This window comes from Oncorhynchus nerka, linkage group LG25 (genome assembly GCF_034236695.1).
Source record: "Oncorhynchus nerka isolate Pitt River linkage group LG25, Oner_Uvic_2.0, whole genome shotgun sequence".
In the NCBI taxonomy this organism is placed as follows: domain Eukaryota; kingdom Metazoa; phylum Chordata; class Actinopteri; order Salmoniformes; family Salmonidae; genus Oncorhynchus; species Oncorhynchus nerka.
In genome coordinates this window covers 48122446-48147070 of record NC_088420.1, presented here as the reverse complement: position 1 = coordinate 48147070, position 24625 = coordinate 48122446, and the positions used below count along the sequence as shown (strand labels likewise).

General features: G+C 43.4%; 1 protein-coding gene across 1 annotated transcript in view; it reads left to right on the top strand.

Moving 5' to 3' along the window:
* LOC115109603 (G1/S-specific cyclin-D2) overlaps positions 1–24625 on the top strand; it is a 129019-nt gene that overhangs the window by 25743 nt on the left and 78651 nt on the right. The window contains exon 2 of the mRNA XM_029634695.2: positions 21968–22019. The gene's annotated coding sequence lies outside the window, so the exon portion shown is untranslated. The remainder of the gene's footprint in view (positions 1–21967; positions 22020–24625) is intronic.

Sequence of the window (24625 nt, the reverse complement as noted above, 5' to 3'; positions counted from 1 at the left end):
AGATTAGACTGGCCGTCATCTTTATCTGGCCTAGCTGGCCCCGGCCAAACGCTGAGCCCTGTCCTGGGGGCAGAGGAGAGAGAGGACACAGCCTCAACCTCCTCCAGCCCCACCACCACCATCCATCTCTCCACCATACTAGCACACTGCTCTGCCTGTCATGTGAGAATTATTATTAGCGGTGGAGAGCATGAGGGCGATTTAAACGGGATACTGGCAGTGAGGGCTATATCAGACAGTCAGAGAGGTTGGGATGACAGACCAAGTGACCTGGTTTTCATGCGACGGAGAGCGATAAAAGAGATCGAGATATGAGCGGTGATTACGTGACAGGCTCTCAGACAGTCATGTTGATACGAGTCTTGTGATTTCCATGTCCTATATTGAAGACTCAATTGTGTGATTTCTGTCATCTCAAAGATCAGTCTGCCATCGTAATCAAAGTATTGACAGCTACTGTATTGATAGCCAGATTGTGTGCTCTGTATTTGATCATATTCTGTTATTTATCATATTGTAAAACCTTTATTTTGTTTTATTTCTCTGTTTGTCAGGACTCATAGTTCATCTTCAAGGTTATTACTGGTAATAACAAGGGAATGTTAAAACCATTTTAGACTCTCTCCAGATCTATCTCTCACCAAGCTATAAATACTTGCCTAAATACCATGATTGATCCAACACTCTGATTTTGAACCTACACTGTCTGCAGGCTGAAAGATTGTTCTTCTTATTTTCCATTGAATGTACATTATGCTTATAAAATGACATTACCAGAAAGATCAGGTTTCACTATGAGCTATTTCATGTGAAGAGAGTCATTTTGTGACTTTCCCCACCTATGGGGCTGTATTTATCCCCTCATAAGGTTAGTTGTCAATTCATTTAGGTCAGAAAGGTGTTATGACATGGAATGTAATTTTCATGTTTTTAAAATCATTTTCAATTCACAGTTTGCTATTCGAATGAAGTAGATGCAGTATTTGCGTGTCGCTGTACTTCTGGAGAGATGAGATAGATATGTGGAGCCTACAGTATAAAAATGGTGAGGCAAACATATTTTTCACTGAAATGGATGAATAGTGGAAACACTTGAATGACATGACAGCAACCAAGACATGTACGTTATATAGTGTAATGTAGAGAAAGTGTTTCCTCTAGTCAAACCTAGAAAGCGCCCCACCAAGGACTGCTGTCCCCCGCCTAAACATGTTTGCCTATTAAGTCATTTTTTTAAATCGCTGTTGCGAACCCTAGTGTTTCATTTGGTGGCCTACGTATTTAATATTTAATGCCTAACAACCCCGTTCCCTTTTCCTTCTGCCATATAGAATCATTATATGTCTCATTTACTGAGCACATTACTACTCGCACTCTTAACATGAGAACATCCGGGACACACTGCTTTTTGTTTTTATTCTAAGCCTTGTTTATCGGTGGCTCTGTGGTGAAGCATAGCTCAGAAGTGGCACATGCACAGACATGCACTCAGCAGGCTCTATACCGCATACTCTTGTGTTCAATGGTTATGACGAGGAAGATGACATTTGTAAAAAAAAAAAAAAAAAAGAGAAGTTATGGTTTGAATCGTGTCAGTAAACCCCATGGTCTGCTTATTTGACATATGAGTAAATAAAGTGGCATTGATCACAAACCATTTACAATCATTTTACACGTGATAGACGTGCATGTATCTGCTGTATATCATGAATGATATCTAGGCTATATCATAAACACCCCTACATCTACACTTTATATGACTGAATTCATGAATAGGAATGTAACTGAACTCCTGTGTGATTATGTCGAGAGGTATAGGAGTACTATAGCAGAGCAGCTGTTTGAAGAACCAGCACTTCTGCTGCAGCTGCTGCCACTGGTGGTAAGGCAGTGTCCAACAGCAGCCTCCTCTAACCCCAGTTTCCCATAGAGGGCGCAAGCAAGGCAGATGCAGGGGAGAGCCCTGTCCAATGAGCTGTAGCCTGACTGCAGACTCTATTGAACGCTGCCAGGGTTGCCTGGACAGACACAGATAGACAGAGGAGCAGAGCTGCTCTTGTTTGCTTAGTTAGGAAGTAGATACTGCACTACAGCTCAGATACACAGACCTGTGCAGGGGCAGGGACAGGGGAGGGGCAGGGCGTGGGGCAACGGTGTAGCTCACACTTCTCCTCATGACAGAGTCCTCACCTTTTTAATTTCCTTCTAATCTGAGTCAGTGTCACTGAAGACATCCTGTTTGCTAGAACATGGGAGTGGCATGATGTATCGTAACTATAACAACATCATTGTTTTTCAGCTATTGATCCTTCAATTCAAAATCCCATTAACCAGCTCTGCAAACGTTATATAGTCAAAATATGGAGTTGCGCACAGCAACTGTCATCATTACTGCCGTTATGCACGATATGTACTTCCAGAAAAGGTTGAATTTAGAAGTATTGTTTTTGACCAAGTGCGTGTGTGCCAAATCCACCTTCGGGCATTTTCAACAATTCCCTCATTACTGCCACATTCAGGTCGGCTGATCCAGCAGCAGTACAGTATCCCGAAAGATCATTGATTTAATTTATATTTAGACCTTTTTTAGAAGTTCATACCGCGCGGAATGGCAGTAATTATGATAGTTGCTCTGCAAAACTCCATATTTTGGTGAGTACCGAACGGATTTTGACATGATAAAGTTTGCAAAGCTGGTTAATGGGACTTTGAATTCAAGGATCCTGGGTGCCAGAGGAGATCTCGTCTCAAGCCCAGGTCTGGTTCACCCATAGCCCAGACAATGTTTTTGAATCAGAATAGTGCACCATGGTCATAACTCTACATCAGTTTTGTTGTTGACTGTGTTGCAATGGAATCAGACAGAGTACAGTAGCTACAGTACCTACAGTATTCATTACTTCCCAACTTCCTCAGTGATAGCCACTGAACCAGTACACTATTCCAGCATCGCCTTCATTACTGGGGGATGTCCCTCATTACTGTATCATAATCCACAAACAAGCCCAAAACTGGACAGTTCAATCAATCAATTATATAATTTACCTTTCCTTTCTCAATTACTATGAATTGTCCATCAGCTGTGAGTGGCACTGATCCCAACAAATTTCCCTAACATGGCAATGTTCAACCAATCACATGGGAATGACTCCTACTGTCATTTGCGCTAGTTTTTTTGCCTGACAACAGTTAAAGTTTAGTCAGATCTCCCTGAGTGAAGGCAGCATGGCTGGAGTGGAGCTGAGTTCTTTTGCAAGGACATTCCACTCAGACTAATCACAGGCTTTTTTGGGCTAAACTGCGAGAAAAATAGAACCAGGGAACCAGTGGAATTTTAAGACACAGATAGGTGACGTCTGAATTGGCTTTAATCAGAAAGTCATTTGGAGAATGTTGCTTTGTCCCAGTGTGTTAATCCGCCTTGGTATTATAAGGGAAACTCGTTTTTTATTCAACTACCCCTCCAGCCCAGAATCTCTCCATTAGTGATGACATTTAGGCTCAAACATTAAGGTCTGTGTTCTAAAAGTGGACTTTAGGGAACAGATCAGTGGTGCATTCCATTTTTTTTGTTCAACTTCCCCTATTTAAAAGTTCTACTTTCTACCGAACATGAATGAGTGGAATCTGAAAGTACAAGTATGACCCAACCTCAATTCCATTCATTAGTGTCACAGACCCATTTCTCTGCTTAGAGTCCTATACAAAGCAATTTCACTCAATCTCATTGTTTGTACAGGCCTACGGTGTATCACATGATTTCAACATCCGGACTGGAGACTGCCTTTGCTTCCGTATATAACCCCTTATAATAGGTCACTTATGGAATTATACATATTGCAATTCGTGGATCCATATCTTCCGTTGACAATTTCGGTTACTGACAGCCGATGCTGATTAATATAACAAACTTATGATGGTAGGATTTCTTCCATAATAGTTTACGCATGGTTGCCCTAGTCATGTTGACCCTTTATTGGAGCATTAGAATAGATACAGACAAATAAGAACACTGTGTTTTGAGAAGCTTCAACTGTGTATGGTCTGCTGACTGATATGTCTGATTGTGGAAGTAGACATTCAAGACAATGTACATTTGTAATGCTGCAGGACCATGCTGTGGAAGTGTCCCCACTAGGGAACAGGTGCCAGGTGTTTCATAACATAGTGTTCTACTCTCATTTGCATAGACCGATGTTTAAAGGTCCGGTTGTCACATCTGCTTGACACTTTGGCCCTCATATTGGAATGTGTGTGTGTGTGTGTGTGTGTCCCTTTGTTTGTTTGGTGAGCGCCTTCAGTCATGTTGGAGCTCTGTATCTATCTAGCAGTAGGGTTGTGTGTGGCGCCCTGCAGAGGGGGCCAGTTCCGGATCGGTGGGGGTGAGCAGAGGGGGGGTTAGGGTTATCAATGGCCCACAGCTGCACAGACAGCTGAAATTATTCAAATAAACTGCATGTGATGCTCCATTTAATCTGCAGGACTCTAGTCGGGCCTCAGAGACGCACACCCTGTTGACGTAATGGACATAAATATTGAAAACAGAAAAGGTTGCGGAGTTGATTCACTCAATCAGCCCCGGAAGAATATGAAGGATCCGACTTTTATGAATGTGTCATGCACACAATGTGGTATTTACAGAGAGCAAGAAAAAGATTTAACCAAAGGTGGAGCGAGAGGGGGATAGTGAGATAGATAGGGTGGGAAAGAAGGGCAGAGATAAGGACAAAGTGAGCAGTCACGTTCTGGGGAGATCCCCCCCCCCCCCCATCCCCCCTGGTTGGACCTTGAGCCAGGGCTGCCTGGATACACAGCCAGTGCTGTGTCATGGTTGTGTGTGATGAGCGACTGAGCATGACTCAGCACTATGAAGAGTGACAAACATGGCTGCCAGAGAGTGACACTAACTAATTTAGTCTTGTGGTAGAATTAGTGACTTTTTAGGAACTTAAAGGACAGCTTTTCTCACCTCCTTTTACACCTCCTCACACCCCCTACCCCCAAATCATACCCTAACTCATACTCCTCTTCACACACCCCCCACCCCCCAAATCATACCCTAACTCATACTCCTCCTCACACCCCCTGCCTCCCAGATCATACCCTAACTCATACTCCTCCTCACACCCCATGCCCCCAAATCATACCCTAACTTATACTTCTCCTCACACCCCCTACCCCCAAATCATACCCTAACTCATACTCCTCCTCACCCCCTACCCCCAAATCATACCCTAACTCATACTCCTCCTCACCCCCCTGCCTCCCAGATCATACCCTAACTCATACTCCTCCTCACACCCCATGCCCCCAAATCATACCCTAACTCATACTCCTCCTCACACCCCATGCCCCCAAATCATACCCTAACTCATAATCCTCCTCACACCCCATGCCCCCCAAATCATACCCTAACTCATACTCCTCCTCACACCCCATGCACCCCAAATCATACCCTAACTCATACTCCACACCACCACCTCTGACCCCTTTCAGGGGACTCCCACTGGAATCCCCAGACAAAGACAGGAGTGCAACTCCTTTTTGGGAGCCTGTTTGCACCCCTCAGTGACCCTGCCATGTGTGTGTGTCAGCCACTTGCACTCAGTTCCTGTTTGTGGAGGCCCACTGGCCCTGGCAAACACTGTCACTCAGCTTATCTCTTGTGTTTTATGTTCCACCCAGTCGGGGCACAAACAGCCCTTTGTGGCTGAGAGGTGGCTGGGCCCAGTCCAGGCCAGCCCATGCAGCTGTTCCCCACTGTTGGACATTTCCGTACTTGGTGACCCTCAGTGTGCTGCCTGGGGCCCTGTGTGCTGGGGCCCAGAGTCCAGGGCTGTTCAGAGGGTTCAGGGCTGGTGAGAAAGCGGAGGAGAGAGTCTCCTGGACTGCCTGCAGTTGGGGGTGGAGAGGAGGGGGACAGAGGAGAGGAGGGGAGGGGAGGGGAGGCCAAGACATGCTATGTGGTGCTGGACTGAGCGTTGGCTCAGGGGTGGTGGTGGGGCCTGAACTTACAATGCCTCTTTCATGTGTGTGTGGAGTGTTTGACTTTGTGATTGAGCCCTGTACTCTCCCGCCACATCTTCCATTTGCTCTGAGTGAATAGCAGCCGGGGCTTAGAGGTTCTGTGTGGCCCCTGACTGTGTGGCCCCAGTCAGAGGAGACCTGCCCTTTCGGCAGGGTTGGGGTGTAATCAGTTACGTGTCATCCGTAGTTTTATTTTTTTTGAAATCAGTTACGTTACCAGCAAAAATATTTTTGATCAGATTACAGATACTTTTGGAAAAACAAGATGATTACTTATTGGATTACTTTATGACAACTTTCTGCTTTCTCAGTGATATACACCTGATTGAGTCGGATCACAAGTCAGAGACCACTGATGACACACCAAATGCATTTGAAAGATACTTTTTGTCTTCTTCTAATGCCTCTTAAAGGAAAACTCCACCCAAAAACAATATTTTGGTATTTGTTTCATTGGTCCCTTGTTGACATAGTACCAACAGCTTTGCTTGTCAGTAGTCAAGTTTTCAAGATATGTAACTTTCAATATACAGAAATCATCCCTGTATGATGTATTATATGATGTGCCGTTTTGCATCATATGATGCAAAATGGATGATTTCTGTATTTTGAAAGTCACATATCTTAACTTGATTGCTGACAAGCAAAACATTTTGGGACTATGTCAACAATGGATGAATGAAACAAATACCAAATATGGGTGGAATTGTCCTTCAAGGGGTAAGTAATCCAATGGTAACTAATCGGATTACTTTACTGAGTTTGGGTAATCCAAAAGTTACCTTACTGATTACAATTTTGGGCAGGTAACTAGTAACTGTATCGGAGTACATTTAGAAAGGAACCTACCCAACCCTGCCTGTCGCCAATTACTCCAACCCATCATGGGTCTCCCTTCAAACCCCTCCACCTGAACCCTGGTGACATGGCAGCTCCCCTCACAGGAGGTTCACTGCTCTGTAACACAAAGTGCATTGTGTTTGACCCATTAAGCACTCTTAAAAGGAGCAGTCGGCGAGGGAGGCACAAAGCCACTTGCTGTGCTAGCACTGAGTGAGGAGACAGCAAGAATGTGCCCCTAGACTTGGCTAGGTAGCTTACTTCTCTTGTCGGCGCGAGAGCTTGAATGCTCTATAAATATTGTGTGTGTGTGGGGGCTCACGTTTGTTCTTATAATTGGTAATGTGTCTGTCTGCGTGTTTGTGCGTATCGTTTTAACTTATGTGTGCATGCTTGCGTATCTTCTGTGTGTATGTGTGTGTGTCTGTGTTTGGGTGTGCAGGTATGGGTTTTTGTGGCAGTGAGAGTGCCTACACAAATTGGACATGTGTGGGTGCATGCCTATGTGTGCAGTGGCGGTCGGTGACGTTTAAGATTATGTAGGACACTTTTTTTTAATGAACATGGCCTTATTTCTATTACAGCATACTGAATGACTGTCATTCATATTCCATTCACCCAGTTCAATGTAATATGGATAAGTTTAGGCTACTACATGATACTTGAGTTTGCCTTATACCTATCATGAGGTTGCTACAACCTAGCCGACCAATGAAAGTTTAGAATGTAGCACTGGGTGAAAAGGGTCCATATATCAGGGGATATCTTTACATGACACGTTTTTGATATTCTGGAGAATACAGACCATTTCCAATGCATATTTGGAGTTTTGTGGATATGCACCATATCCTGACCAATTCTGAATCCAGATGTGTCTTTTAGACATGTACACTGAACAACAATATCAATACAAATGTAAAGTCCCATGTTTCATGAGCTGAAATAAAAGATCCCATAAATGTTCCATAAGCACAAAAAGCTTATTTCTCTTAAAGTTTGTGCACAAATTAGTTTACATCCCTGTTTCTCCTTTGCCATGATAATCCATCCACCTGACAGGTGTGGCATATCAAGAACCTGATTAAACAGCATGGTCATTACACAGGTGCACCTTGTGCCGGGGGCAATAAAAGGCCACAATAAAAGGAGTTGTAGCGATGAGACAAGATAGTAACTACTAACAATTGGATACCACAAAATTGGGGAGAAAAGGGGGTAAAATGTTTAAAATTATTACATTTTTAAAAAGAACACAATAGAGAAATCTATGTACAGTGTGTGCAAATGGAGAAGAGTAGGCAGGTAAGGCAATAAATAGGCCATATTTTTTATTTAACCTTTATTTAACCAGGCAAGTCAGTTAAGAACAAATTCTTATTTTCAATGACGGCCTAGGAACAGTGGGTTAACTGCCTGTTCAGGGGCAGAACGACAGATTTGTACCTTGTCGGCTCGGGGGTTTGAACTCGCAACCTTCCGGTTACTAGTCCAACACTCGAACCACTAGGCTACCCTGCCGCCCCAAATATAATTAAAATTTAGCATTAAAACTGACGTGATAGATGTGCAGATGATGTGCAAGTAGAGATACTGGGGTGCAAAAGAGCAAGAGGATAAATAGCAATATGGGGATGAGGTAGTTGGGTGTGCTATTTACAGATTGGCTGTGGACAGTTACAGTGATCGGTAAGCTGCTCTGACAGCTGATGCTTAAAGTTAGAGAGCGAGATATACGACTCCAGCTTCAGTGATTTTTTGCAATTCATTCCAGTCATTTGCAGCAGAGAACTGGAAGGAAAGGTGGCCAAAGTAAGTGTTGGCTTTGGGGATGACCAGTAAAATATACCTGCTGGAGCGTGTGCTACGGGTGGGTGTTTCTATGGTGACCAGTGAGCTGCGATAAGGCGGGGCTTTACATAGCAAAAACCTATAGATGACCTGGAGCCAGTGCGTTTGGCGACGAATATGTATTGAGGGCCAGCCCATGAGCGCATACAGGTCGCAGTGGTGGGTAGTATATGGGGCTTTGGTGACAAAACGGATGGCACTGTGATAGACTACATCCAGTTTGCTGAGTAGAGTGTTGGAGGCTATTTTGTAAATGACATCGCCGGAAGTCAAGGATCGGTAGGATAGTCAGTTTTACAAGCTTATGTATGGCAGCATGAGTGAAGGATAATCGTTATTTAGTTTTACTAGCATTTAAAAACAGTTGGAGGCCATGGAAGGAGTGTTGTATGGCATTGAATCTCGTTTGGAGGTTTGTTAACATAGTGTCCAAAGAAGGGCCAGATATATACAGAATGGTGTCGTCTGCGTAGAGGTGGATCAGAGAATCACTAGCAGCAAGAACGACATCATTGATATATACAGATAAAATAGTTGTCCCGAGAATTGAACCCTGTGGCACCCCCATAGAGACTGCCAGAGGTCCGGACAACAGGCCCTCCGAATTGACACACTGAACTCTATCTGAGAAGTAGTTGGTGAACCAGGCGAGGCAGTCATTTGAGAAACCAAGGCTATTGAGTCTGCCGATAAGATTGCGGTGATTGACCGAGTCGAAAGCCTTGGCCAGGTCGATGAAGACGGTTGCACAGTACTGTCTTTTATCGATGGCGGTTATATGATATCGTTTAGGACCTTGAGCGTGGCTGAGGTGCACCCATGACCAGCTCGGAAACCAGATTGTATAGTGGAGAAGGTACGGTGGGATTCGAAATGGTCGATGATCTGTATTTTAACTTGGCTTTCGAAGATTTTAGAAAGGCAGGGCAGGAAGGATATAGGTCTATAACAGTGTGGGTCTAGAGTGTCTCCCCCTTTGAAGAGGGGGATGACCGCGGCAGCTTTCCAATATTTTGGGATCTCAGACGATACAAAAGAGAGGTTGAACAGGCTAGTAATAGGGGTTGCAACAATTTCGGTGGATAATTTTAGAGAAAGCGGGTCTAGATTGTCTAGCCCAGCTGATTTGTAGGGATCCAGATTTTTGCAGCTCTTTCAGAACATCAGCTCTCTGGATTTGGGTGAAGGAGAAGCGGGGGCTGATGAGCTGTTTGCCAGGGTAGGGGCAGCCAGGTGGAAAGCATGGCCAGCCGTAGAAAATGCTTATTGAAATGATCGATTATCGTAGATTTATCGGTGGTGACAGTGTCAACCTCAGTGCAGTGGGCAGCTGGGAGGAGGTGCTCTTATTCTCCATGGACTTTACAGTTTCCAAAAACTTTTTGGAAATAGTGTTACAAGATGGAAATTTCTGTTTGAAAAAGATATCTTTAGCTTTCCTAACTGACTGAGTATATTGGTTTCTGACTTCCCTGAAAAGTTGCATATCGCAGGGGCTATTTGATGGTAATGCAGAACGCCACAGGATGTTTTTGTGCTGGTCAAGGGCAGTCAAGTCTGGGGTGAACCAAGGGCTATATCTGTTCTTAGTTCTACATTTTTTGAATGGGGCATGCTTATTTTAGATGGTGAGGAAAGCACTTTTAAACAGCAACCAGGCATCCTCTACTGACGGGATGAGATCAATATCCTTCCAGGATACCCGGGCCAGGTCGATTAGAAAGGCCTGCTCTCTGAAGTGTTTTAGGGAGCTTTTGACAGTGATGAGGGGTGTTAGTTGACCGCGGACCCATTACGCACGCAGTTAATGAGGCAGTGATTGCTGAGATCCAGGTTGAAGACAGCAGAAGTGTATTTAGAGGGCAAGTTGTACCTGGTAGGTTCCTTAATCATTTGTGTGAGATTGAGAGCATCTAGCTTAGATTGTAGGACGGCCGGGGTGTTAAGCATGTCCCAGTTTAGGTCACCTAACAGTACGAACTCTGAAGATAGATGGGGGGCAATCATTTCACATATGGTGTCCAGGGCACAACTGGGGGCTGAAGGGGGTCTATAACAAGCGGCAACGGTGCAAGACTTGTTTCTGGAAAGGTGGATTTTTAAGAGTAGAAGCTCGAATTGTTTGGGCACCGACCTGGATAGTATGACAGAACTCTGCAGGCTTTCTCTGCAGTAGATTGCAACTCCACCCCCTTTGGCAGTTCTATCTTGTCGGAAGATGTTATAGTTAGGGATGGAAATGTCAGGATTTTTGATGGCCTTCCTAAGCCATGATTCAGACAAGGTTAGGACATCAGGGTTGGCGGAGTGTGCTTTTAATGTTAACATGAATGAAACCAAGGCTTTTATGGTTACAGAAGTCAACAAATGAGAGTGCCTGGGGATTGGGAGTGGTGCTGGGGACTGCAGGACCTGGGTTAACCTCTACATCCCAGAGGAACAGAGGAGGATTCGTTAGCTAACTAGCTAGCTAACAAAATAGCAACTTGTCGTACTAGCTAGTTCCAATTTGTTTTCTCGTCATGAGTGAAGCAGGTACCTTGTGCTATGGTTATGTGAAATAACTATATTTTCTTGCAATATCTAAAATAATAATTTAGACAGTTTGGAGTGGATCACAGACCAACGCTACCACCGTGTTCGGTCTGGACTGCGAGGGATCGCCACTGATGATTCAATCTCCACCCATCGTATGGTCCATGTTAACAAACAGGGCAGGCAGGGATAGGGCTGTTGCGGTGACGGCATTACCACCACATCAGCAGTCATGAGTGGTAGTTCAATTCCACGTGATCGTTGATTCACTGTAATCTCCTTTTATGCACTCTGGACATGCGTTGTTGGTATCCAACTCGCTAATGACTGTTGGGTCACTAATGGCCTGGTACTTAGGGCTCTATTGTCCCTCCATCAGGTCCTAATGGTCTGGTACTTAGGGCTCTGTTGTCCCTCCGTCAGGTCCTAATGTTCTCGTAGTCAGGGCTCTATTGTCCCTCTAACCACTCCGACATCAATGCAAATGCAATAGAAAATCACATCAAACACTTATCATCAAAACAGTATGTGCTTTTATAACTCACTTAACTGTGATGATCAATTTGAAGAAAGAAGTTCAAGAGCAGGTTGATACTGAGTGGAAACATGGTCATTGTGGATGTTGTTTCAAAGCCAAACACAATGAAATGGAGAGCACTTTCCATGGTGATGTATAATTCAAAACCCCCATATGCATATTAGAGCTTTTGATTACGCATAAGCCTACATATGAGCCCATGCCAAAATAAATATTTAAAATAATGATTGTGCTGTTATACAATACATAGCCTAATAGCCTACCATATATTAATTACACATGGCAGAAAACCCTTTTTAAAAAGGATTTAAGATGTCTTTGGTACATAATTGTTCTAGCCTAGTTCTAGTAATCGCCTTTGAGTGTGGACTGTATTATTGTGCATACTGGATTGACTTGTTACTGTATGCTATGCTCCAAACTTTTATCCATGAGTCTGGGAGAGAACGTATAGGCCTAGGCAATGCTTTTGGTTCATTGATTGTGCAGGGTTTCTTACAGAGTTAGCCTACAATTATAGTGAATTTGTATTTTGATGTTGAATAGCCTAGTAATAGGGCATTTAAAAAATAATATTTTCATAATTAATAGGCTGACACATTACCTTTAGCTACAGAACATGTCACCAATGTGCGTTTCCAACTGCTCTCTCTCCTTCATTACTTTCTGGATCGCGCAGAGGGCGGGACTGTCAACAATTTAATGAAATATGTTTTGTTGTGAAAACATGTTACTATCGATGTTCCCGAAAATATTTGACTTGGTTTCCCAAATGAAGCACTGGGTAGCTTCAGGAACAGGGTTGGAGAGCCCCTGGCATGCAGAGTTTGGACGGATTATCACCTGTCGCCCAGCGAGAGACTGCATGCACCTCAAACAGTGGTTGATGCGTGGGGTGAAATAATCAAATCAAAGTTTATTGGTCACGTACCCAGATTTGCAGATGTTATCGCAGGTGCAGGGAAATGCTTGTGTTTCTAGCTCCCAACAGTGCAGTAATACCTAGCAATAATAATAATTTTTTTTTAAACTCTGAACACATTAAAAAAAATGTCAATAATTATTCTTGCAAGCCCAGAGATTTCTATATACAATCCAGTGAGAAAGCAGAGTTTTGATGGTTGCCATTAAAAAGAGGAGGATCCCAGCTGCTACTCTATTCTACTCCAGTTTTATAGCCTAAAACTGGACTAGCCTACCCAAACTGAGGGAAAGTGGCCTTAATTTGCTTTTCTAGTACATATGAATGATATGCTTTTTTTCCCCTCTTCATGTTCCTGCCCATTTGATAATGGGCCATTCTAAATCAAAACTAATTTTACATAATAGCAAAGACAAGATTAAATTGAGAATAGTCTGTTTTTTTTTTTTTCTTCAAATAATCGTAGCCTATAATCGCATCATGCAGTCACAATATATGTTTTGATTTCGAATACATTCTAAGGTTTGTATCATTCACAACTAAAGAAGGCAAACAACTCTAAATCTAGTGTATAGGTTTAAATAAACACTTTTACACTTGACATAGCCACTTCATATGCGCACTTGGTAAAAGCATCCTTTGTATTTTATTCAGCTAAGTTCAATTATATTCTTCTTACTATAAAATCATATAATATAAAATAATGGCACAGGACTTACAGTGAATTATTTTTCCACATTTTGTTACATTACAGCCTTATTCTAAAATGTATTAAATCATTTTTGTTCCTTCATCAATCTACACACAATACCCCATAATGACAAAGCAAAAACAGGTTTTTAGAAAATGTAGCAAATGTATATATAAAAAAAACTGAAATATTCCATTTACATAAGTATTCAGACCTTTTGCTCGGTACTTTGTTGAAGCACCTTTGGCAGTGATTACAGCCTCGGGTCTTCTTGGGTATGATTGTACAAGCTTGGCACACCTGTATTTTGAGAGTTTCTCCCATTCTTCTCTGCAGATCGTCTCAAGCTTTGTCAGGTTGGATGGGGAGCATTGCTGCACAGCTATTTTCAGGTCACTACAGAGATGTTAGATCGGGTTCAATTCAGGCTCTGGCTGGGCCACTCAAGGACATTCAGAGACTTGTTCCAAAGCCACTCCTGCGTTGTCTTGGCAGTGTGCTTAAGGTCATTGTCCTATTGGAAGGTGAATCTTTCTCCAGTCTGAGGTCCTGAGCGTTCTGGAGCAGGTTTTCATCAAGGATCTCTCTGTACTTTTCCCAGTCCCTGCCTCTGAAAAACATCCCCACAGCATGATGCAGCCACCACCACGCTTTACCGTAGGGATGGTGCCAGGTTTCCTCCAGAAGCGATGCTTGGCATTCAGGCCAAAGAGTTCAATCTTGGTTTCATCAGACCAGAGAATCTTGTTTCTCATGGTCTGAAAACCCTTTAGGTGCCTTTTGGCAAACTCCAAGTGGGCTGTCATGTGCCTTTTACTGAGGAGTTGCTTCCGTCTGGCCATTCTACCATTAAGGCCTGATTGGTGGAGTGCTGCAGAGATGGTCGTCCTTCTGGAAGGTTCTCTCATCTCCACAGAGGAACTCTGGAGCTCTGTCAGAGTGACCATCGGGTTCTTGGTCACCTCCCTGACCAAGGCACTTCTCCACTGATTGCTCAGTTTGGCTGGGCGGCCAGCTCTAGGAAGAGTCTTGGTGGTTCCAAACTTCTTCCATTTAAGAATGATGGAGTCCACTTTGTTCTTGGGGACCTTCAATGCTGTAGAAAGTGTTGGGTGCCCTGCCAAAGGTCTGTACTTTGACACAATCCTGTCTCTGAGCTCTACGGACAAATCCTTCAACCTCGTGGCTTGGTTTTTGCTCTGACATGCACTGTCAACTGTTGGATCTTATATAGACAGGTATGTGCCTTTCCAAATCATGTTGAATCAATTGAATTTACCACAGGTGGACTCCAATGAAGTTGTAGAAACATCTCAAGGATGTGGAAACAGGATGTACCTGAGCTCAATTTCTAGTGTCATAGCAAAGGGTCTGAATACTTATGTAAATAAGGTATATCGTTTTTATATTTTATAAATTTGCAAACATTCTAAAAACCTGTTTTTGCTTTGTCCTTGTGGGGTATTGTGTGTAGATTGATTAGGATTTTAATTTATTTAATCAATTTTAGAATAAGGCTGTAATGTAACAAAATGGAGAAAAAGACAAAGGGTCTGAATTCTTTCCGAATGCACTGTATAAGCATACCTTGTCTGCTAAATGACCTAGCCTACAGCCTATAGCATGGCGCATAGCCAGATAACATACAGTAGGCCAACTCATATTCGGTTCTACTGAAATACATTTTATTCATATCATAATGTTTATTTAGGCCTGCCTAAATAAAATAATGGATTTATTGTGATGGTCTGTATTAAATGGATTTATTAGACTTTTTATAATGTCGATGTTCCAAAGGCACACATCAGCGGCTTGTACGCGTGGAGGCCTGTAGATGTTAAACGTGTTTATGTTAATTAACGGTCAATTACCGCAAGACAGGCAGTCATTTGCATGACAATAACCGGCGGACAAACTGTCATTACCGCCACAGCCCTAGGGATGGGTTACCGCCACAGCCCTAGGGATGGGTTACCGCCACAGCCCTAGGGATGGGTTACCGCCACAGCCCTAGGGATGGGTTAGCCCTAGGGATGTGCTTCTTTTATTTTCTGTCAAATAAATGAACCATTTTTGCAAAGATTAGACTTTTTTTTGCATATTTCCTGAAAATGTGTTCTGATTGGAGCTCTGGATTTGCTATGCTGCAACTTGGATTATATATGACAATGTTTACCTTTCCGTCCATTGTATAGCCTACTACTGAATATGGTTCAATGTCTGCTCAGATATGTCACCGTCAAATGAAGAAGCACAATGAGTTTTGGCGGCTGAACGGGTCAAATAATTTGGCCGCTGGACATTTCATGAGCCGGACTTTGCCCATTTTTGATCAGACATACGGGGATGAATAGAAAAATATCTATAATTCACATATCATGTGAGGATATCTATTGAAATTAAGATTTGTAAATTATCAGGTAATACAGATATGATACATTTCTGAAAATATGTGGATTCGTTCAAGCATAAGTGTAAAGGCTTAGATATGTCAGCATGTTGACACATACCCTTTCTGGAGTTAGAATATTCAACAAATATGTAAGTGGGTGCACGCACATCGGGTGCGTGTCCTGACCATATCTCGTCCCAGATATCTCCCTGGACTCATACAATAGCGGGAAGATTTCAGAGGTACATGTAGAAACTCCCATTATGCAGCATAACACCCTAGCTCCGTATATGACATTAAGGACATGCGTATCTGGAGCATATCTACTCCAAATGTCAAATATCTGGGAAATATATAGAAAAAGATATCCCCTGATATTTACCCTTTTCGCCCAGTGTAGGTGCACAGGTCGAGAGACAAGTTGGAGTAATCAAGGTGACAGACAGTGACACGTTCAATACAGCCTTGCACACACTTGCCTGCATCGAGCTGATCTGGGATGTAATCATTTGTCCAAACAGTTGCAAAACTTTCCATTTTGCAACAAAAACAAGAGTTTCTATCAGACAAATTCCCTCTTATGTTCCGTTTGCTTCTGTTTAAGAAAGGTTTTGCAACAGAATCGACAGAATGAATACACCCCTGATCACCCGTGCACACAGTTTACTTTCAAAGCAGCCACATACAGCATCATCACTTTGCTCGTTGTATAATTTCTTCTTGCGTCTATTTCCCATTATGCCATAAAACATTATTGAAACATTGAACGTTTCATTAACTGTGAGGCGTTTTCATCCTGGGTACCTTGCACCTGCCTGCTCTTGTATAGATGTGTGTGTGACAGTACGTGAAATCATGGACAGAATGAGTGAGAAATGAACCCAACCCACCTGTTACTACCCGATGCCTGTAAAAACATCTCCAATACCTGCCCACCTATGTGTCATGCTCTTAGACACTGTATCTGCTGACCTCTTGTTGACCTCTGGTGACCTGCTCTGACCTGTCTGACCGTCCACTTCCTGTCTCGGCATGTGTTCCCACCCTCCGGGCTGTAGTTAGTTGACGGAGCTGTCAGCGCATGTGTCAGCCTAAGTGGCCTGTGAAAGATGTTGATGGCTGTATGGTTTAGTGGAGGCCAGGCACTCTGTGGGGCCACGGATCAGAACTCCACACCTCCACTCTTTCGTCCCGCTCAGTGCTCTCTCTCTCTCTCTCTCTCTCTCTCTCTCTCTCTCTCTCTCTCTCTTTTCCATTCTCTCACTTTCTTTCTCACCCTCTTTCTCTCTCTATCCCCCTCCCCCCTCTCTCTCCCTCTCTGTCTTTGTCCCTCTCTGTCTGTCCCTCCCTCTCTCTCTCTGTCTTTCTCTCTCTGTCTCTCTCGTTCTCTCTCTCTGACTGACCAGAGCATGTGGCTCATCTCACCCCATGTCAACGCTCAGCGCTCACTCTCATAGAACAAAAGGATACAAGAGACTGCAAAAACAGGAGAGGAATGTGGCATGTCCTTAGTGGCTACCTCTGCTTTCCTCTACCCTTCTCTTTCTCCTGCCATTTGTTTTTACTACCCCTACACTACCCTCCTTGATGAGCTGAAACTTTGCCATCAAAGCAGTCTCGGTGTGTGGGTGGGTGGGTGTGGGTGGGTGCGTGCGTGGCTGGGTGCCTGCCTTAGTGTGTGTGTCTCAGCGTGCGTGTCTCAGTGTGTGTCTCTTGACCACAGAGAGAGAACATCTGCTTGACAACAGCGAAGAGAGACAAAAACAGGGGGAGTTCTAACAGGGCCACAAACAAAAAGCCCAGACAAAGATCCAGAGGAGATCCAGAACTCTGTTAATCCACTGATGCAGCCAGTTAGCAGGGTCTGAATGGATAGAATGGATAAGCAAACCCTTCTCCAAACAAATCCTAAAGGAGACTAAAGCACTTGACTGCGGAGTCACTTCCAGTCCTTCCTTGGGTGGCATTGGCCGAGCTGTTTACTCAGCCTTTGTACCAATCACAAATCAATGCAGCTGCTTCAATAGAGAGATTAGGTTTCAGAAACAGTGGGGGGATTCTACCTGAAGCACACCGTCTTTATTGATATCCACCTGGATAACATTGTGTTAGACACATGGCATTGCGTTAGACACACACCAAAAACAGAAGAGAGCGACATTCCAGTCACCCTGATAAAGTAGAGCTGTCTTGATCTCTTCGTTTAGAGATGAGGGGCCCAGAGAATGAGGATTGGGGAAAATTAGTTCACAGCATCGTTCACAGCATCGTTCACAGCATTGTTCACAGCATCGTTCACAGCATTGTTCACAGCATTGTTCACAGCATTGTTCACAGCATCGTTCACAGCATCGTTCACAGCATCGTTCACAGCATCGTTCACAGCATTGTTCACAGCATTGTTCGCAGCATTGTTCGCAGCATTTTAGTCATTTAGGAGGCACTCTTGTCCAGAGTGACTTACAGTTTGTGCATTCATCTTAAAATATCACAGTCGTAGTAAGTAAAAAATTTTCCTCAACAACGAAGTTCAAATAAAATGAAATTGTATTTGTCACAGGCTTCGTAAACAACAGGTGTAGACTAACGATGAAATGCTTACCTACGGGCCCTTTCCAACAATGCAGAGAGAAAAAAAGTAAAATAATAACTCAAGTAATAAATGCACAATGCGTGACGATAACTTGGCTTTATACACCGGGTACTAGTACCGAGTCGATGTGCAGGGGTACGAGGTAATTGAGGTAGATATGTACATATAGATAGAGATAAAGTGACTAGGCAACAGGATACATAATAGATAGTAAACAGCAATGTATGTGATGAGTCTAAAGAGTTAGTGCAAAAAGGGTCATTGCAGATAGTTAACCAATAGCTACCCGGACTACTTAACTAACTATTTAGCAGTCTGATGTCTTAGGGGGTAGAAGCTGTTAAGGGCCCATTGGTTCCAGACTTGGTATGTTGGTACCGCTTACCATGTGGTAGCAGAGAGAACATTGTATGACTTGGTGGCTGGAGCTTTGGACAATCCTTTTAGGGCTTTCCTCTGACACCGCATGGTATAGAGGTCCTGGGTGGCAGGGAGTCACCTTGTCCTAGAGAGATTTACATGATTATCAAAACATCACGCCAGGGTAAGACTACACGGATCTTCTGAAAAACCCCATGGGGAAAATGAATGGCGGAAAAGCGATTAGAACCATTTCCCTGTTTGACCGCTAGGTTTTATGGGTAATTTGACTGATACTGTGGTACTCTATGATGCAGCTGTAGAACTTTTTGAGGATCAGAGGGCCCATTGGTGTGTGTGTGGACAATGATAGTACCTTAGTGATGTGAACACCAAGGAACTTGATGCTCTCGACCTGTGTTCCTTGTAGTCCACGATCAGCTCTTTTGTCTTACCGACGTTGAGGGAGAGGTTGTTGTCCTGGCACTACACTGCTAGGTCTCTGACCTCCTCCCTGTAGGCCAGGGTTCCCCAACCTGCGGCCCTGAAAAGAGTTGTAAAGTACAGAGAGTTGCTTTATAACCAATAATGCTTTGCCAAGTGCTCAGATTTCAAAGACATTTCTAAATGATAGAAGACGTTTTAAAAAGGGAGCTGGGACAATGGAGGGACTTAAATCCTAGATGTCCCCCTCACCATTTATCTTATCCCATTTCCTGACTCTTGAAGTTGTGGGATCTATTAGTGCCCGTTGCCTATTGAAGATCTTTGTGTTCGCACTTTATATTCACTTTGTTTGAAAATAAATGTGTTTTGACAACTTCACGATACATCACCCCTCCCTCCCTCCCTCCTTCCCTCCCTCCCTCATTCCCTCTCCCACTCCTTGCATTCCTTCCAGGTGAAGTGAACCTGGTCTTACTGTTCAATTAAGCTCCTCTTCCTCCTTCTCTCCTCCTCCTGCGATGGATTGGGGGCATTAACTTTCGGATGTAAGCTTAGCTCGCTGACCTGTTTTGGTTGGAGGACCTGAGGCATCGCGGTAGGTAGCCTGGTGGTTAGAGCGTTGGGCCAGTAACCCGAATGTAACTGAAACCCCGAGCTGACATGGTAAAAATCTGCTGTTCTGCCCCTGAACAAGGCAGTTAACTCACTGTTCCCCGGTAGGCCGTCATTGTAAATAAGAATTTGTTCTTATCTGACTTGCCTAGTTAAATAAAAAATATATAAATCAAATCGCCGGCCCAGATAAACTGATCACTGTGGGGAAGAACACTATGGTGTGAACATTGTGTGGACAAAAAGATTTGTTCCCAAAACACAAAAACTCTCCAGATGTGTGGATGATTCCATAATGTTTCATTCAGGATGCAAAACACACCCAACTGATATTGCAAGAACGTTCCCAGAACACATTTAATCTGTTCTTTAAAGGTTCCCAGAATATTTCTTTAGGTTGTGCGAACATAGTGGGATTATGACAAGAGATTGGTTCCTAAAACACTCAAACTGACTTTCAGATTTGATTGTATCAGGGTGCAAAAAGCATTCCTTTGATGCAAGAATGTTGACAGAAGAGCCTTTCTGAGTTGTTTGTATAAGTCAGATACTCCGGGCCAACATCAAACATGTAACTATGTTCACGGCATTGGCCTTCCATGGATGTTTATATGACAAATTGTCGACTCTGGTTCATGTCTTGTACAGTGTTCACTCTCACACGCTACAGCTAGCTACGCTAAAGACGTTGGTAACTAGCTAGAAAGTAGTTTGTCAAAAAAAACAATGTATTACCGTGCTGATGGGGCGTCATCATGTCAGATTTGCCTTCTCTTGTAAAAAAATAAAATACACCAGTGACGAGTGCATGAGGATTAACATACGCGACACTGTGACATCATTTGCGTGAGACTAATCGTTGAGTACGGCCATTTGTAACCCCACCCACCTGGACTACTTGGTTCGAGAGGTCAGTACCAGGTATCAAACAGGGCTGAATATCTCACTTGGTTCCAGGAATCAAGCGGGCCCTGGCCAAGTGGAAATGAAATAGGAACTGTGATATTCACGGCACGGCCCCGCAGTGGAAAAGTGTTCTGGGAACATTCTTGTAACATCAGTTGAATGTCTTTTGAGTCTTAAAATAAACATTGTAGAATCTGGACAGTTTGAAACGTATAGAATGATGGCTTGTCCTTCTTTATCAGGGTCATATTCATATAGGGACTAATGTAAAATGAAAACGAATGTTAAGTTCAGGTAGTGCCACCCTGTTTGTGTCCGTTTTCCTCCGTTTGGTGCATAATGAATGCAACTCTGTTCTTGCGTAAGTCGATGCCTCGTTCAAAAACGGTAAACTAGATGGGTTGGGTTTGAGCATTCAGCCATATCACAGTTACACAGGCCAAAACACTGTTCTTCAGATCCAGATTGTGTAATTGTGTGAACACATGAGCTCCCAGTCACCCACACAGGGGATTTACAGGTATGATGACTCTGAAAAGTCAGTAGACTACTGGGGAATTCCAATTATACTGAACAAAAATATAAACGTATAAATGTCAAGGGTTGGTCCCATGTTTCATGAGCTAAAAATAAAAGACCCCAGAAATGTTCCATACGCACAAAAAGCTTATTTCACACATGTATCCTGTTGCCTAGTTACTTTATCCCTATCTATATGTACATATCTACCTCCATTACCTCGTACCCCTGCACATCGACTCGGTACTGGTACCCGGTGTATAAAGCCCAGGACCTCCACTTCACCTGCGGGATCACCTGAGACCAGCCACCCGGACAGCTGATATAACTGAGGAGTATTTCTGTCTGAAATCAAAAAAACTTTTGTGGCGAAAAACTCCTTCTGGTTAGCTAGGCTTGGCTCCCCAGTGGGTGGGCCTATGCCCTCCCAGGTCCACTCTAGTCATGTGAAATCCATAGATTGGGGCCTAATGAATTTATTCCAATTGACTGATTTCCTTACATGAACTGTAACTCAGTAAAATCGTTGAATCTGTTGCATGTTGAGGTTTTTTTTGTTCCAGAGGAATAGGACTTTCCATGTAGTCAACGTCATCAGTCTGATTGATTTGATTCCTCAAGTACAAAGTCTTGAGAATAGTAAACTAAGTTTGAGCAGTACTGTCTTGGAGTTTATAAGATGGCTGTCAGTCACTCAGTTTATTTAATGGTGTCTTTGTGCTTTGGTGTTGTTCTAGGAGCGTTGGAGCGAGTCAGGAATGGTGGTTGGTCGGGTGTGGCTCATCTCAGGTAAGACTTAACTCTTAGCTCTTGTGGTTTACGTTGTACATTTGAGGTGCTGCTTTCACATGGGAAGGTGGCTGTTTTCAAGGAAGACATTGTAGCACAGCAAGATCTTGGGCTTTTTGGGTAATGCATGTGTTGTGCTGTAAGGAAGAAGTATAAGAAAGATTTCCTGTATCGGCGGATTCTCTCTGGCAATTTGATGAGCATCTGAGAAATATAATATTCTTAAACACCAGACTGTAGTAGTATACGGGAGGTGTAGATGATACAGGATAGAATAAAGTATTGCGTAGTGTTTTGTGTGTGTTGTGTGTGTGTGTGTGTGTGTGTGTGTGTGTGTGTGTGTGTGTGTGTGTGTGTGTTTTTGTGTGCACGTACTCTAGTACTCTAGTGCACGTGTGTCATTCTACTTCCCAGAGTATACACTGAGTATTCAGTATTCTTAGATACCACCTCGTATCGTTGACTATAGATTGGGGAAGGCTGTTTCTGCACTGTTGTTTTGATTGAAACCTGCTTGTCTGTCTTGCGCTTAGGAATGAGGTTCAAGAGCATTCGTATAGATCTTTATATCTGTCATCACTAATGGTGGTTTCAAACTCAAATCTAGCATGATTCTCGTCTTCTATCTACAGGGATGGAAAGTTCTGTTCATGTGCAACGTTGTTGGAAATAACAATGAGTGTGTCTATAAGAAATGAAACTGTCTGTATTTTCGATTGTCACTTTACATCATGCGCGCGTGTTAGTAGATAACTATTTCATATTTCCACGAAGCCTACTTGTTCACGAGTCGATAGTGGCTTTCGGCAGATTCTTTTAGTGTACACAGTTAATGAATCGAGAAAGGAATTTCAACACAATCTATATACCCGCTGAGATCTAATTCTTGACTCTGCCAAACCATCACAGAACATTTCAGATATTCCACAGTCGGTGGTCAAGTGATCAATGACAGTAGTCCGATTCGCCAACCGGTGTATTTTTTCATGTCTTGATGGAGGCTGGATTGCATGGGAGCCAGTGCCCACTTTGAAGGTAAAGGTCATATGATAATCTATTAGTGGTCACATATGTTGTTGTCATTTTCACTATCATAAATGATCTGATACCAGCACTGTGTCTTTCTTTCTAAACCACCGAAACTCCACAGGCTTTATTTCCTGTAAATGGCGGTCAGGTGATTTCTGTCCCATCCGCTACTCTCATGTCTCTTTTTTTTTTTTTTACATTTGATGTTATACAGCAGTTATACAGTCTTTTTCAATACATCAAGGACCATTCACTTTAAATAGAAGTGTCCTGAAATCATTTGTCGCTAAATCATTCGCCCGGGTATCAAGCTGATACGCCTAAGTAAACATTTGCCGCTTGTCTTTGGGTCATAACATGACAAACAGACACATTCCTAGTATCACCCCATTGCCTGAGTCTCTTGGCGACGAACCGGATTTCTCTTGGACCCTAAGATGAGGGGTCTATGGATGGAGGCATAGGACAGACACCCAGTGTGTCAGGTCATCCCTCAGTGAAGTGGTTCTGCTCAGAGTGACTCGACACTTTGGACATGTGCTAGCACACTTGTGCTCAGATACGTTTCGTTTTTGGATTAGTCTCTGCAGCAGCTGCCTCCCCACAGCTGACTGACCAGGGCTCTAGAACAGAGGTTGAGCTCAGGGTGCTGGACCCCCCTTATCTATTCCACACCAGCCACCCTGGGCAGTCACTACTGGGTGATTCCTCACAAAACTAGAACAAAAAACAAAAAAAGCTCAGGATTTGGGGGGATTTTCACAAGATGTAATCCATAGAAGGGTCCTTTGGAGAAATAATTGTTGACATATATTTTACATTTGCATTTTAAAGGAATTGAGGACTAATGAATTGAAGTTGGAAGATTTGTGCCATTTTGAACATACACAAGCCTCCTCTAAGACACCATAATGCCTTCATCTGTAGATGCTACGGAGCAAAAAGTGTCTGTCAAAGGAAGCTGTGAAGAGTAGTGATATGAGTAGTATTTTGATTTCAATAACAATTGTCTTACATTCATTGATGAATATTGAAACGTATAAACATGAATATTGAAAATATACCCATTTTTATTTGCCTTTTTAAAAATATATATACAGTATAATGATATATTTTTTTGAAAATAATTTTCTCTGGTCCACTGTGCCAGACTGTCTCCCTTCCTATCTATCTTTCTCTGGTTATCTCAGTCCTGACTCTGGGATCCAGTGCTAAAGTCAGAGTTCCAGAAAAGATCAGGATGAGCGGCACCAAGAAAAGGCCCCTCTGTTAGCTGCTCGTCGCGAGCTACACTCTGGTACCACGTCATCAATGACAGACAGTCTGCCAGGTTAGCCCCCGGTTTGTCTGTAGCTCGGTGGCTAAATAAAGGAAACATCTGCTCCTCTGCAGCCCTGCTGGCTGCACTAGATCCAGACAGACAGGGAGGAGGAAGAGTAGCTCGTTGTGCACGTCAGTCGGGTCTGGAGCAACTGTTGCCGTCTTCCCCTCATCCCGCCTCAGCCACCACCAACCCCTCAGTCCCTCCGCCACCACCATAACAGCTGTCGCCCCTGGATCAGTGTAGCGACAACCAT